This window comes from Oncorhynchus masou, chromosome 4 (genome assembly GCF_036934945.1).
Source record: "Oncorhynchus masou masou isolate Uvic2021 chromosome 4, UVic_Omas_1.1, whole genome shotgun sequence".
In the NCBI taxonomy this organism is placed as follows: Eukaryota; Metazoa; Chordata; class Actinopteri; order Salmoniformes; family Salmonidae; genus Oncorhynchus; species Oncorhynchus masou.
Window position 1 is genome coordinate 9,156,456 of NC_088215.1, and position 12,584 is coordinate 9,169,039.

Sequence of the window (12,584 nt, forward strand, 5' to 3'; positions counted from 1 at the left end):
GATGTTGCCTGTCACTGAAGGCTTCGGTGGCCGACATACACAGGGCAATATGTGGGAGCGTGGCGGAGGTGTGTGTGGCTGACCATAATCTCCTGTCACTGATGGCTTCGGTGGCCATCGTATACAGGGCAATATGTGGGAGCGTGGCGGAGGTTTGTGTGGCTGACCATAATCTCCTGTCACTGATGGCTTCGGTGGCCATCGTATACAGGGCAATATGTGGGAGCGTGGCAGAGGTGTGTGTGGCTGACCATAATCTCCTGTCACTGATGGCTTCGGTGGCCATCGTATACAGGGCAATATGTGGGAGCGTGGCGGAGGTGTGTGTGGCTGACCATAATCTCCTGTCACTGATGGCTTCGGTGGCCATTGTATACAGGGCAATATGTGGGAGCGTGGCGGAGGTGTGTGTGGCTGACCATAATCTCCTGTCACTGATGGCTTCGGTGGCCACGTGAGAGTAAAGGAGATTGCGTGTGTGCAAGCCGAGGTGGGCTCAGGACACTGACTGGTGCGTGGCAGGGCTCGCCCTGGACACTGAATCAGTAGGCAGGACAGAGCAAGGGGCAGCAGGGTGTAGAGAAATAAAAGGAGAGAAACGGGGAAGAGGAGGAGGAGGAGAAGAAGAGGTACGCATTTTCTGTACTGGCTGACTGGACATAACTTTGAATGAGCTGAGCTTCCAAATCTCTTTTTGGGGTAGTGCACTCGATCATTTTCAACCTTTTCTTGGACTCCCTAGTTTGTCATATTAATTGAACTTGATCTTTAGTCTTCTCACACTACTCTATTCTCTGTGAAGTTTCCCTTTTAGTTAATCAGTAGAGATTTAAATAGAGAAAAGGAATGGATAGAGGAAGGTAGAAGGGGGGTGTTTGGAAAAAGTATGGAAGAACGAGAAAAGAAGAAAGTCTGCAAAATAAAATCAGTTCCGCGATTTGGTACCAGCCTCAGCGGGTGGTAATTGTCTTTGTGCAGATTGTAGAGGCATGGGATGACCCTGGGTGAAGTTGTGTGTGAGAACGTGTGGCTGTTCCCATCACCTCTTACCTGGCTGTGCCCACCTCTCCGTCCCACCAAACTGTTAGGTAGTGTGACAGAAACCATTGGGACGATTCTGATTCAGCCTCCAAAGGGGACTGACTACCCACCTCGCCAGCTGTGTGTCTTTACACGACAGCTACAATTAAAGCTCTGGCCAGGCAGACTGCCTCTGTACCTCTGTTACGATCTACTTCAACGACCTACTGTGCTGGGAGACGGGACGGGGGAGAGGAGAGGTAATAAAGCCTTGTTCACACATGGGCAGTTTGAAGTGACTCAAATCCATATATTTTTTTGTTGGCATATCTGACAGGTTTGATATTTTTCCTGTAGTTTGAGCACATAGAATCTGATATTTTCAAATCGGCTTTAAACCACCTCTATAGGTGGTTGTAAGTCAGATAGAAATCGTATTCCTAGCCATGTGACTTGTCTGAACGGTCAAATGAGATGTATTTGTTACTTGGGATATCTTGTTGCTTGTGAGCTACTCTGTTGAAAATGGCAAAATTCTCGCTAACTAGCTTTTTAATTGGTTACAAAAGCATTGGTGAGTGTGCCTACAAGCTAAACAGCTCGGTTGTTGACGGTTGTGGCTAGCCAAAAATAACTTCTTTTTTTTTTTTTTGAAAGTTGGATCATTCTTTGACGTGACTGGGAAACTTCCATGGCAGGCACTGTCACCTTCGCTAGCTACTCAACCTCTGAGTGATGGGAAGCACCACCACCAATCAGCCTACACCACTGCACAGACACCTGTCTTTACTTTCACAACTAGCGTTAGACGTGTCAGTCAGCAAATGACGGCTGTCTGAATACACGAATGCCATTTGGTCACTTGTAAATTGCTTTTTGGACCAAAGTGATTTGAGCCTGCAGTCTGAACAAAGCAGAAGGGTGAAAGAAAGGACAAGTGCAGGGAGACTGAGGAAGAGACTGAAAGAGATCGGGCTGAAGGCGTCGAGCTTGTCTGTACTCTCAGCGTGTGTCCCGAATGCAAACCTATTCCCTGGGAAGTGCACTACTTTGGACCAGAGCCCTGGTCCAAAGTAGTGCACTAGAAAGGGAACAGGCTCCAATTTGGAACACTACCCCTCTCTCTCTGAAGCTAGGTAGCCTAGTAAGAGAGGAAGCTGTTCATCACAGCCACTCGGTGACTAAAGCCAGTCTAATGAAGACAGATCGCTACTGGAGCAGTATACATGAGTAGGTTATCTCTACGTTAAGTACGCACATCGTTAGGAAGGCAACCTATGCACAGGACATGACATGACAGTGATTAGAAACCATTTAAAATGGTAGACACTCTTACTCCATATATAGTTGGACCTTTTGGCCCTCTTTCTGGATGGTCCACTTTAGCCTTCTTCAACCCACTTCAGCCTACTTGGAGCCTTGACGTTATGTTAATCCGTTCATGATCATGATGCTGTGATTCTCATTTTAAATATACTGAACAAAAATGTAAATGCAACATGCAACAATTTCAAGCTTTTACAGTTCATATAAGGAAATGAGTCAATTGAAATTAATTCATGAGGCTGTAATCTATGGATTTCACATGACTGGGCAGGGGTGCAGTGGGGAGCCAGGACCAGCCAATCAAAGATTTTTTTTCCCCAACAAAAGGCTTAATTACAGGCAAAAATGTGCCTGTTTCATCAGCTGTCCGAGTGGATGGTGTCAGATGATCCCGCAGGTGAAGCTGGTGGAAGTCCTGGGCTGGCGTGGTTACACATGGTCTGCGGTTTTTAGTCTGGTTGGGCGTACTGCCAAATTCTCTAAAACGATGTTGGAGGTGGCTTATGGTAGAGAAATTAACATTCAATTCTCTGGCAACAGCTCTGGTGGACTTTCCTGCAGTCAGCATGCCAATTGCACGCTCCCTCAAAACGTATGTGACAAAACTGCACATTTTAGTGGCCTTTTGTCCCCAGCACAAGGTGCACCTGTGTCATGATCTTACTGTTTAATCAGCTTCTTGATATGCCACACCTGTCAGGTGGATGGATTCTCTTGGCAAAGGAGTCCTTTGTTGCCAACATTTGAAAGAAATACGATTTTTGTGCATATGGAAAATTTCAGGCCTCTTATTTCAGCTCATGAATGATGGGACCAATGCGTTAATGTTGCGTTTAATATTTTTGTTCAGTATAGGTTGGATCTTTAAGCGTTAGACTGAGTTGGTCCTTTTGGTCCTCCTCCTGGTTCACTTGAAGCCTACTTGAATGTTTTGACATTATATTTATCTGTTAGCCTAGTTAACCCATTCATACAGTGTTTTCTGTTCTAAATGAATTGCTTCTCATTTAATTACGTAGGAAGTTAAGGTCAAGTGGTTTGCTTTGAACGTTGCTTTGCAACAGACATATTTTTGTTTTTTGAAACCTGATCATCTCTGAACGTTGAGCCTACCTTTCCGTTTTCCATTACTGGTTTATTTCTTGGCCTGTCACCCAATGCCACTCTCCTCATCCTTTTCTTCTTTAATAGAGGGTTCATCTCTCCATACCTTACCACCTCGACTGCATCTGCTTTCCTCTGGAGCCACAGCTCCCTCTCTCCTCTCTTGCAAGTCTCTTACACTCCTAGTTTCTCTCCTGCCTTTTTACTTGCTTTCTGTCCATCCCGTCTCTTTTCTCTACAGGCATATTTTCCATGTAGTGTTGTATTTTTAATGTGTGTAGATGAAGAGTGAATGATGCAAAACCTTGCCCTGTATTGGCCCCATGGCTGAGGTCTGAGGACAGCAGGCTTAGCCTAAGGGCCTCTGTTCCAGACACACAATCGCTCTGCCCCCCACAGACAGGGTGAATAATACTGCAGCACTGACACCATGTCCCAGGGAGGGAGAGGGAGAGAGAGAGAGCGGGCAGGTCGAGGAGAGGAAAAGGTACACACACGAGCGGTGGGAACGCTGGTGAGATGTAGACGGGCAGAGGTGATCCCGTCACGGTGTATTTTACCGAGGGCCTAAAAACAGAACCACCGTGTTAATGTGTTGTAATTTGTAATGTGATTGGGTCTGCCTGCTTACCGTCCCCATCACATGCCAAGTGCGTCTTAACACTGTTATTTTAAGCGTCTTTTGGTCCTCGTGGAACTTAAGTGTAATAATGCAGACTTCAGTTTCTCTGAATTCAATTTTAATGTCTGTAAAGTGAATTAAAGGTAATTTGCTGTTTAGTCTCATACAGAACTTTTGTCCTTGGTATCAATCTCAAGATATCTGTTCCATGTCTGTCTCTATATCAGCAGGGTAGATACCACTTCTAGTAGATTAGGAGATACAGACCTCTTTTTTTTACACTTTCCTTTTCCTGTTTTTTCTGGAATGGGGCGGGAGGGCTGGAGAACTCTCTCTGCCGTTTACCAATGCAGCTCGCCCAAGGGACTTGGGTTGGAAGTGTGTTTAGTGCAAGGGAGTAAGACTTGCAGTCATTAACACACACTTGGGTGTACACAGAGCTCACCTGAGAGAGAGAGAGAGAGAGAGACACACACACACCCACACACTATTCACAAAGCAGTTTCTAAGCATTACAATTAGAGGCATCATTTAAGCCCCCTGACCCAGTATTTCATATGGCCTTGCCACCGGCTATACTACACACCTCGGCGCTGAGTCTTACATTGAGACTGCGAAGTTCACTCACTCACTCACTCACTCACTCACTCACTGACATGCACATACACATACACAGACACGCACTATAACTACACTTCTGAAAACGCACACATTTCCAGTAAACACACTCACCGGGCTATAAAACATGTCGGGTATCATCCCCTCATTCGAGAGGCTTTATTGATCAGGGCCTTTTATAATAACCCAGTGATCCCTGAGGAGCAGGAGGAGACATATTTATAACCTGATCAATGGACCCTAAATCAGATGGAAAGATCTGAAGTAGGCAGAAAGACACCTGACCTGGATACCGCTACAGGCTCCCATATCATACCCCTGTGTGTGTTACTTGTGTGTATATTTTCTGGAAACCCAACTCCAAACCCCTTGGGATATTGAGGGCCCATCATTTACCATAACCAGGGGGAGGAGTTCTACCACAATCATCCACATTGTGACTGAAATCACCTGAGGTTTGTGTGTTTACATACCTACAGGTATGCCCGGTAGATCCCTGCATTCCCCCTTGTTTGCCCGACTGCCCCACATTCTAAATGTAACCCTGAAACACTCATCTCTCTTTTTCCCATAACCACATCCCACTTTTCTCCTCTCTCTTCCTGGTGTATCCGGACACAATTCCCACTTCAATCCCCCAGCACACGCCGGAAGTCCCCAAGCCTTTCCCAGACTCCGTCTTTAGTAATGGACTCTGGCGTTGCTGCCACACCAATCCCTCATCAATCAATTCTGGCTGGAAATTGGAATCAGCGTTGATTTAGAGGAGAACGAGAGAAAAGTAGCGGATTGGGAAGCTGACAGCTGAGCCCGTAGGAGTAGAGCGTTTTGCTGGACCTCTGTACTGAGGCTGTTCACTGGAGCTATGTACCAAAACTCTAGAATGGCGTCCTGGTCCAATTAGCTGTGTTTAGACTGGAGCTGGCTATGGTAGAATGATGGGTTATTTGTGTCCTAGTGTCTGAGGTAGAGTTATGTGATGCCAAAGGGCTTAGCTGTCGCGTCATGGTCCTGAGGCGCTAGTTTTATAGCATACAACGGCGAAGGAAGAGATATACGGCAGCGTCTAGCTGTATTTAGCCCAGTGGCCATGGTAGAGTTATGTGATGCTGGCCTACACGGCAAAACAGCCGCGTTATGGTGCCAAGGGGGCGAGCTGAGTAGTGTACGCTGCAAACAGAGTTATGTGGTGATTACATGGTGGCCTGTAGCCCCTGTAGCTGACACACACCACTGGGGGTGGAGGTTTTCACAGCGCATTCTGCCACCACTACTACATCAGCTCCCGATCCTCCCAGTCTGTAAAAGCACAAGCAGCAAGCATTAAGTGGCGCTGCGATCCAAGGCTGCTTCGCTGTGCCACTCGAGATCCTGGTTCGAGTCCAGGCTCCTGTCGCAGCCGGGGCGGCGCACAATTGGACCAGCGCCGTCCGGGTTAGGGGAGGGTTTGGCCGGCAGGGATTCGCTTGTCCCATCGCGCTCTAGCGACTCCTGCTGCGGGCCGAACGCAGTGCACGCTGACACGGTCGCCCGGTGTGCGGTGTTTCCTCCGACACATTGGTGCGGCTGGCTTCCGGGTTAAGCGGGCATTGTGTCAAGAAGCAGTGCAGCTTGGTTGTGTTTCGGAGGACGCACGGCTCTCGACCTTCGCCTCTCCCGAGTCCGTACGGGAGTTGCAGCGACGAGGCAAGACAAACTACCAATTGGATACCATGAAATTGGGGAGAGAAAGGGGTAAAAGAATGACTGGTACTGCAGATGAATGGATGACTTATGAAAAGTTAGATTGTTGATTATAGACCTAATTAAGTTGGTTTCCTCTCTCCTCGCTTTTCTTAGACAATTAAGGCCAGGGCTGTTTGCTCGTCTCCTAACTGCCGGGAATATGCTGGTTAACTTTGCTATAACGCACATCGCACCATGGTCTAGTGTTCCAACACCTTCTCTTACATAATACATCCATATACCATTTCAGTAGCCCATGTCTTGGTGAGGGGCCGTGCCATTCCCACGGCCTCCACAATGGATCAGTCTGCTTAGACTTAACTCATGCTACACTGGGGCGGCAGTTTGAAATATCCAATAAATAAAAGTTTGAAATATCCAATAAATGTCGTTCCACTTCATGATTGTGTCCCACTTGTTGTTGATTCTTCACAAAAAAATACAGTTTTATATCTTTATGTTTGAAGCCTGAAATGTGTCAAAAGGTCGCAAAGTTCAAGGGGGCCGAATACTTTCGCAAGGCACTGTACCTAGGTGTCTGGTTAGACTGTAAACTCTCCTTCCAGACTCACATTAAGCATCTCCAATCCAAAATTAAATCTAGAATCGGCTTCCTATTTCACAACAAAGCATCCTTAACTCATGCTGCCAAACATACCCTCGTAAAACTGACTATCCTACCGATCCTTGACTTTGGCGATGTCATTTACAAAATAGCCTCCCACACTCTCCACAGCAAATTGGATGCAGTATATCACAGTGCCATCCGTTTTGTCACCAAAGCCCCATATACTACCCACCACTGCGACCTGTACGCTCTCGTTGGTTGGCCCTCGCTTCATACTCGTTGCCAAACCCACAGGCTACAGGTTATCTACAAGTCTCTGCTAGGTAAAGCCCCGCCTTATCTCATCTCACTGGTCACTATAGCAGCACACGCTCCAGCATGTATCTCTCACTGGTCACCCCCAAAGCCAATTCCTCCTTTGGTCGTCTTTCCTTCCAGTTCTCTGCTGCCATTGACTGGAACGAACTGCAAAAATCTCTGAAGCTGGAGACTCATATCTCCCTCACTAGCTTTAAGCACCAGCTGTCAGAGCAGCTCACAGATCATTGCACTTGTACATAGCTCATCTGTAAACCATAGCCCATCTACCTACCTCATCCCCATATTGTATTTATTTATCTTGCTCCTTTGCACCCCAGTATCTCTACTTGCACATTCATCTTCTGCACATCTACCATTCCAGTGTTTAATTGCTATATTGTAATCACTTCGCCACTATGGCCTATTTATTGCCTTAACTCTCTTATCTTACCTCATTTGCACTCACTGTATATAGACTTTTTGTTTTCTTTTGTTCTACTGTATTATTGACTACTGTATGTTTAGTTTATTCCTTGTGTAACTCTGTGTTGTATGTGTCGAATTGCTTTGCTTTATCTTGGCCAGGTTGCAGTTGCAAATGAGAACTTGTTCTCAACTAGCCTACCTGGTTAAATAAAGGTGAAATAAAGAAAATAAACATTTACAGCTCAGTCTGGATTAAAGATGGGAGAGCAGGGCCTCCCGGGTGGCACAGTGGTTAAGGGCGCTGTACTGCAGCGCCAGCTGTGCCATCAGAGACTCTGGGATCGCCGCGACCAGGAGGTCCGTGGGGCGACTCACAATTGGCCTAGCGTCGTCCGGGTTAGGGAGGGCTTGGTCGGTAGGTATGTCCTTGTCTCATCGTGCACCAGCGACCCCTATGGCGGGCCGGGCGCAATGCGCGCTAACCAAGGTTGCCAGGTGCACGGTGTTTCCTCCGACACATTGGTGCAGCTGGCTTCCGGGTTGGATGCGCGCTGTGTTAAGAAGCAGTGCGGCTTAGTTGGGTTGTGTATCGGAGGGCGCATGACTTTCAACCTTCGTCTCTCCCGAGCCCATACGGGAGTTGTAGCGAGGAGACAAGATAGTAGCTACTACAACAATTGGATACCACGATATTGGGGAGAAAAGGGGTCAAATTCAAAAAAACAAACAAAATAAAAGACGAGAGAGCAGAGAGGGAGAGCGTGCAAAAAGTTGTGCACCTACTGTATCTGCACATATGATGCAATTTTGGGAGACCACTTTTGGCTGTTGAGCACTACTTTCAGAACTACTGGCAAGAAAAGTATACAGAAGTACCGGAGAATCTTTTACTAGGTGGCACGATTCTGCCATGACACTTGCCTCATGCGACGCAATTTCACAGTCTGGCAAGGACAGTACCCTTCATAGAAATAGTGACTTTCATAAGGTTACCGATCACCTTTACTGTGACTAGAATGTGTCTGACTGTGAGTGTCTATTAACAGGAGTAACAGAAGGGTCTCTTCAATCTCCTGAAGTGCGAATTGGAAGAATGCAAAGTAAAGGAGCCCCTGGCTCCTACCAACACACGTCATCACTGACAGATCTATGAAAGGGTGTGTGTGTGTGTGTGTGTGTGTCTTTGAACATGCAATGAAAGTGAACAGAAGTACAGGCTTGCTCATTGTGTGTGTGCACCATCAAACCATTGGCATCATTTCTCCTCAGCAGTATTGATCTGGGCAGCTGAAAGCAGGAAGATGATACAGTGCTTGAGGAATGACTGTCTCGATTTCTCTTACTCGCTCTCTCTTCCTCTCTCGCTTTCTCTCTATCCCTCTTAGATTTGTGGTTCTCGTTCTCAGCCAAACAATCCAAGTATTTGTGCTGACATGTTAACAGCCCTTTCCATTGACAGGAAAAGGCACAGCGCTCAACAGATTTCCGTTTATTGACAACAAGTGGGGGTGCCACAGCCACTGCTCGTGTCAACTATACAAACTGTCTTCAGACATGGTCTATCCTTGCTTGTTCTTTGGTGCTTTTAGCTCAAGGTTGCTGTTGGACCTTGCAACAAATGTATCTGTAAAAAGTATTCAAGGCCAATTTGATTTTGCAACTTGTTTTATTTTGCATACATGCCTTTGGTCTTCAACTTCAGTCTGTTAGATTATCAGCTTTCAGTCTTTCTGGTAAAAAAAAACAACTATCCGACTGGTGACAAGCTTACAATCTGCCTGTAGTAGTATCTCCTCATTCTCAATCATCTTTCTCTGTGTCACGTATTTTTGTTACACAAAATTTATGCACGGCTGGTAATACCATCCATCTTTGTAATCAGAGTGAGTTTAGTCTCTAATGTCCCTGTGGGCTTACCGTCCTGTACCCCTCAGTGTTGAGAATGGCTTTAGGGAAAGGTTTAGTGTGTTAATGATGGGGCGTTTTTTTTTTTTTTCTTCTTCACCCTGGTTCGGTCCCAAATGACACCGTATGCCGTGCACTACTTTGGAGCTCGCTCTGGTCAAAAGTAGTGCACCACAGAGGGAATAGGGTGCCATTTGGGACTTAGGCTCTTATTGTTATGGAGCAGATCAGAGATGAGAGGTTGGTTACGCTCTGTGCTTTTCCTTGTTCTAGTACAGGGATTATACCCAGTCCCACAGGTCCACCATCAGTGGAAAATGTTTCTGTGTGTGTGCCTGACTGCCTGTGTGTGTTCCTGTGTGCCCGTGTAGGCTAAGCCCGTATATATGTGTGTGTGTGTGTGTGTGTGTGTGGCTGGCTTACGGTATCAGTATGTCTGAGATTGTAAGGGTCTGTCTTTTTGTGCTTTTGGTTATCTGTGTCCTTCCCTGGTACTCGTTCCTTGAAGCAGACAGGGTTCAGCTCGGCTCAGGCTGACGTGCGCCAGGCACCATATCTTTCCTGACATTGACAGAAACAACAGAACCACTTCATGCACCAATGGAGTCGGTTAGAGTTTTAGAAGGAGTGATGGATCAATACATGGAAACCTCAATAGAGACAGACCGAGACTGGAAGGGCAGACACACCTCAAATTCCCAGCTCATTGCCAATGGGACTGCTCAGAAACTGCTGGGCTTTGGGAGCTCGTTGCAGAGATGGAGGATAGAAGATAGATGGGAGGAGGACTTCCTGGGAGCATCGACTTACCTGCAAGGAGTCCCAGTGGTGTACCAGGGCTCCCCCTTCAGGTCAAGATGGGGAACAGCAGTTGAGTGTATGATGGACACATAACACAAACGAGCTTTCACTCTCTCTTCCTTTCTCTCTCCTACTCTGCCCCTTCCTCTCCTTTTCTCTTCCTCCATCAAACACGCTCTCTTGAAGAAAGTTTAGTCAGCCTAAACTGATCAAGTTACCGTCCCATCTCTCCCCACTCACACCCGATTGTGAAATCCCAACTCTAACACAATTAGCAGCTGCTGATAACACTTGATCTCATAAGGACTAACATTGGATCGTTGAGAGCGTCTATCCGCCAGGCAGTGTTCAGACTGCGGTCCTATCTGATTGCACCAAACTCAATCAGCAACTTTTCCTTTCAAGGCGTGTTTAAAGCCAAATGGGGAAGACTGGATGATGTCTTTGAACCCAAATACATATTGGACTGTTTGGTTCGTTGCTAATTAGCTTGGTGTTTCTAATGATTGTGTGGGTTAAATGCAGAAGTCCTTGAATGGGAACTGATTGAGTTTAAGAAGTTGGTTGGTTAATACGAGGTTGAATGGGAACTGGTTAATACTAGGTTGAATGGGAACTGGTTAATACTAGGTTGAATGGGAACTGGTTAATACTAGGTTGAATGGGGAACTGGTTAATACTAGGTTGAATGGGGAACTGGTTAATACTAGGTTGAATGGGGAACTGGTTAATACTAGGTTGAATGGGGAACTGGTTAATACTAGGTTGAATGGGGACTGGTTAATACTAGGTTGAATGGGAACTGGTTAATACTAGGTTGAATGGGGAACTAGTTAATACTAGGTTGAATGGGGAACTAGTTAATACTAGGTTGAATGGGGAACTGGTTAATACTAGGTTGAATGGGAACTGGTTAATACTAGGTTGAATGGGAACTGGTTAATACTAGGTTGAATGGGAACTTGTTAATACTAGGTTGAATGGGGAACTGGTTAATACTAGGTTGAATGGGAACTGGTTAATACAAGGTTGAATGGGAACTGGTTAATACTAGGTTGAATGGGAACTGGTTAATACTAGGTTGAATGGGAACTGGTTAATACAAGGTTGAATGGGAACTGGTTAATACAAGGTTGAATGGGAACTGGTTAATACAAGGTTGAATGGGAACTGGTTAATACTAGGTTGAATGGGCATTCTGTTGGTGTAATATTGTGCGGTCATGAGAAGGGCCTGCCAAGAAAAACTTCCAAAAGGACTCGAGGTAAAAACGTAGTTGGAGCACAAAAAAATGAAAAATAAACATGGATTTCTTATTGCTCACTTTTTTCTATCGTACAAGATGCGGACAGGTGACTGACGTTTTGTGCGCGTCTTGTTTGAGAGCGAGAGAGAACCTGTGTTTGACTGTTTGTATGATTCCCATGTGCGTTCATATGTGTACGACGACGTGTACACACACACACACAGAGCAGGCAATTGTCCCACTCTGCTCTTATTGCTAGTTGACCACGAGGCCCGTTTCCCTCATTTGAAAGCAGCAGGACCATTATTTAAATATGCCACTGAAGCCTATTACAGCAAACACAATAGTCTCTTCTATTCTCCCCAGGTAGGATAGCAATGACGCAAATACACCTCCTTTCTCATAGTGTTAAAATAGAACAAAAAAAAGACCCGTAGCCCTAACCTACTTTCAGCACCGCTATTCAGTTGTATCTAGTTATTTCTAGTCCTCTTGGCATTGGCCTGGAAGGACTGTCACGTGCTCGGTTTCTCCAAAGTTGTTCAATGATGAGAGGAGAGGAGGGAGTTGAATTGAAAAGACCTGTCGCCCTTTGATTTCAGAATAATAGCGTGAGGGAGCTGTGTGTGTTTGGCCTGCCTCTCGTTTCACCCCCCTTTTTCATATTTCTACGCTCGCATCTGTCTATTGATCAGTACATTTTTAACTATGGTGTACGCATCTGTCCACGCTCTCAAACTGAGACGCGTCTCTTTCCTTCTCTCTCTCTCTCTCGCCTCTCTTCTCTAATCGAACGCATGTTGTCAGATCAGATGAGAGGCCGGTAGTTGTCGCAACGTGATAACACAACACACAATCGTATCAAATCATTACACTCTCTTTCTCGCTCTCTCTTTCTCGCTCTCTCTTTCTCGCTCTCTCTT

General features: G+C 46.0%; 1 protein-coding gene across 7 annotated transcripts in view; it reads left to right on the forward strand.

Annotated features, from left to right (window-relative positions):
• The window catches only part of LOC135522894 (regulatory-associated protein of mTOR), a 211,878-nt gene that overhangs the window by 56,085 nt on the left and 143,209 nt on the right, over positions 1-12,584 (forward strand). The window lies entirely within an intron of this gene.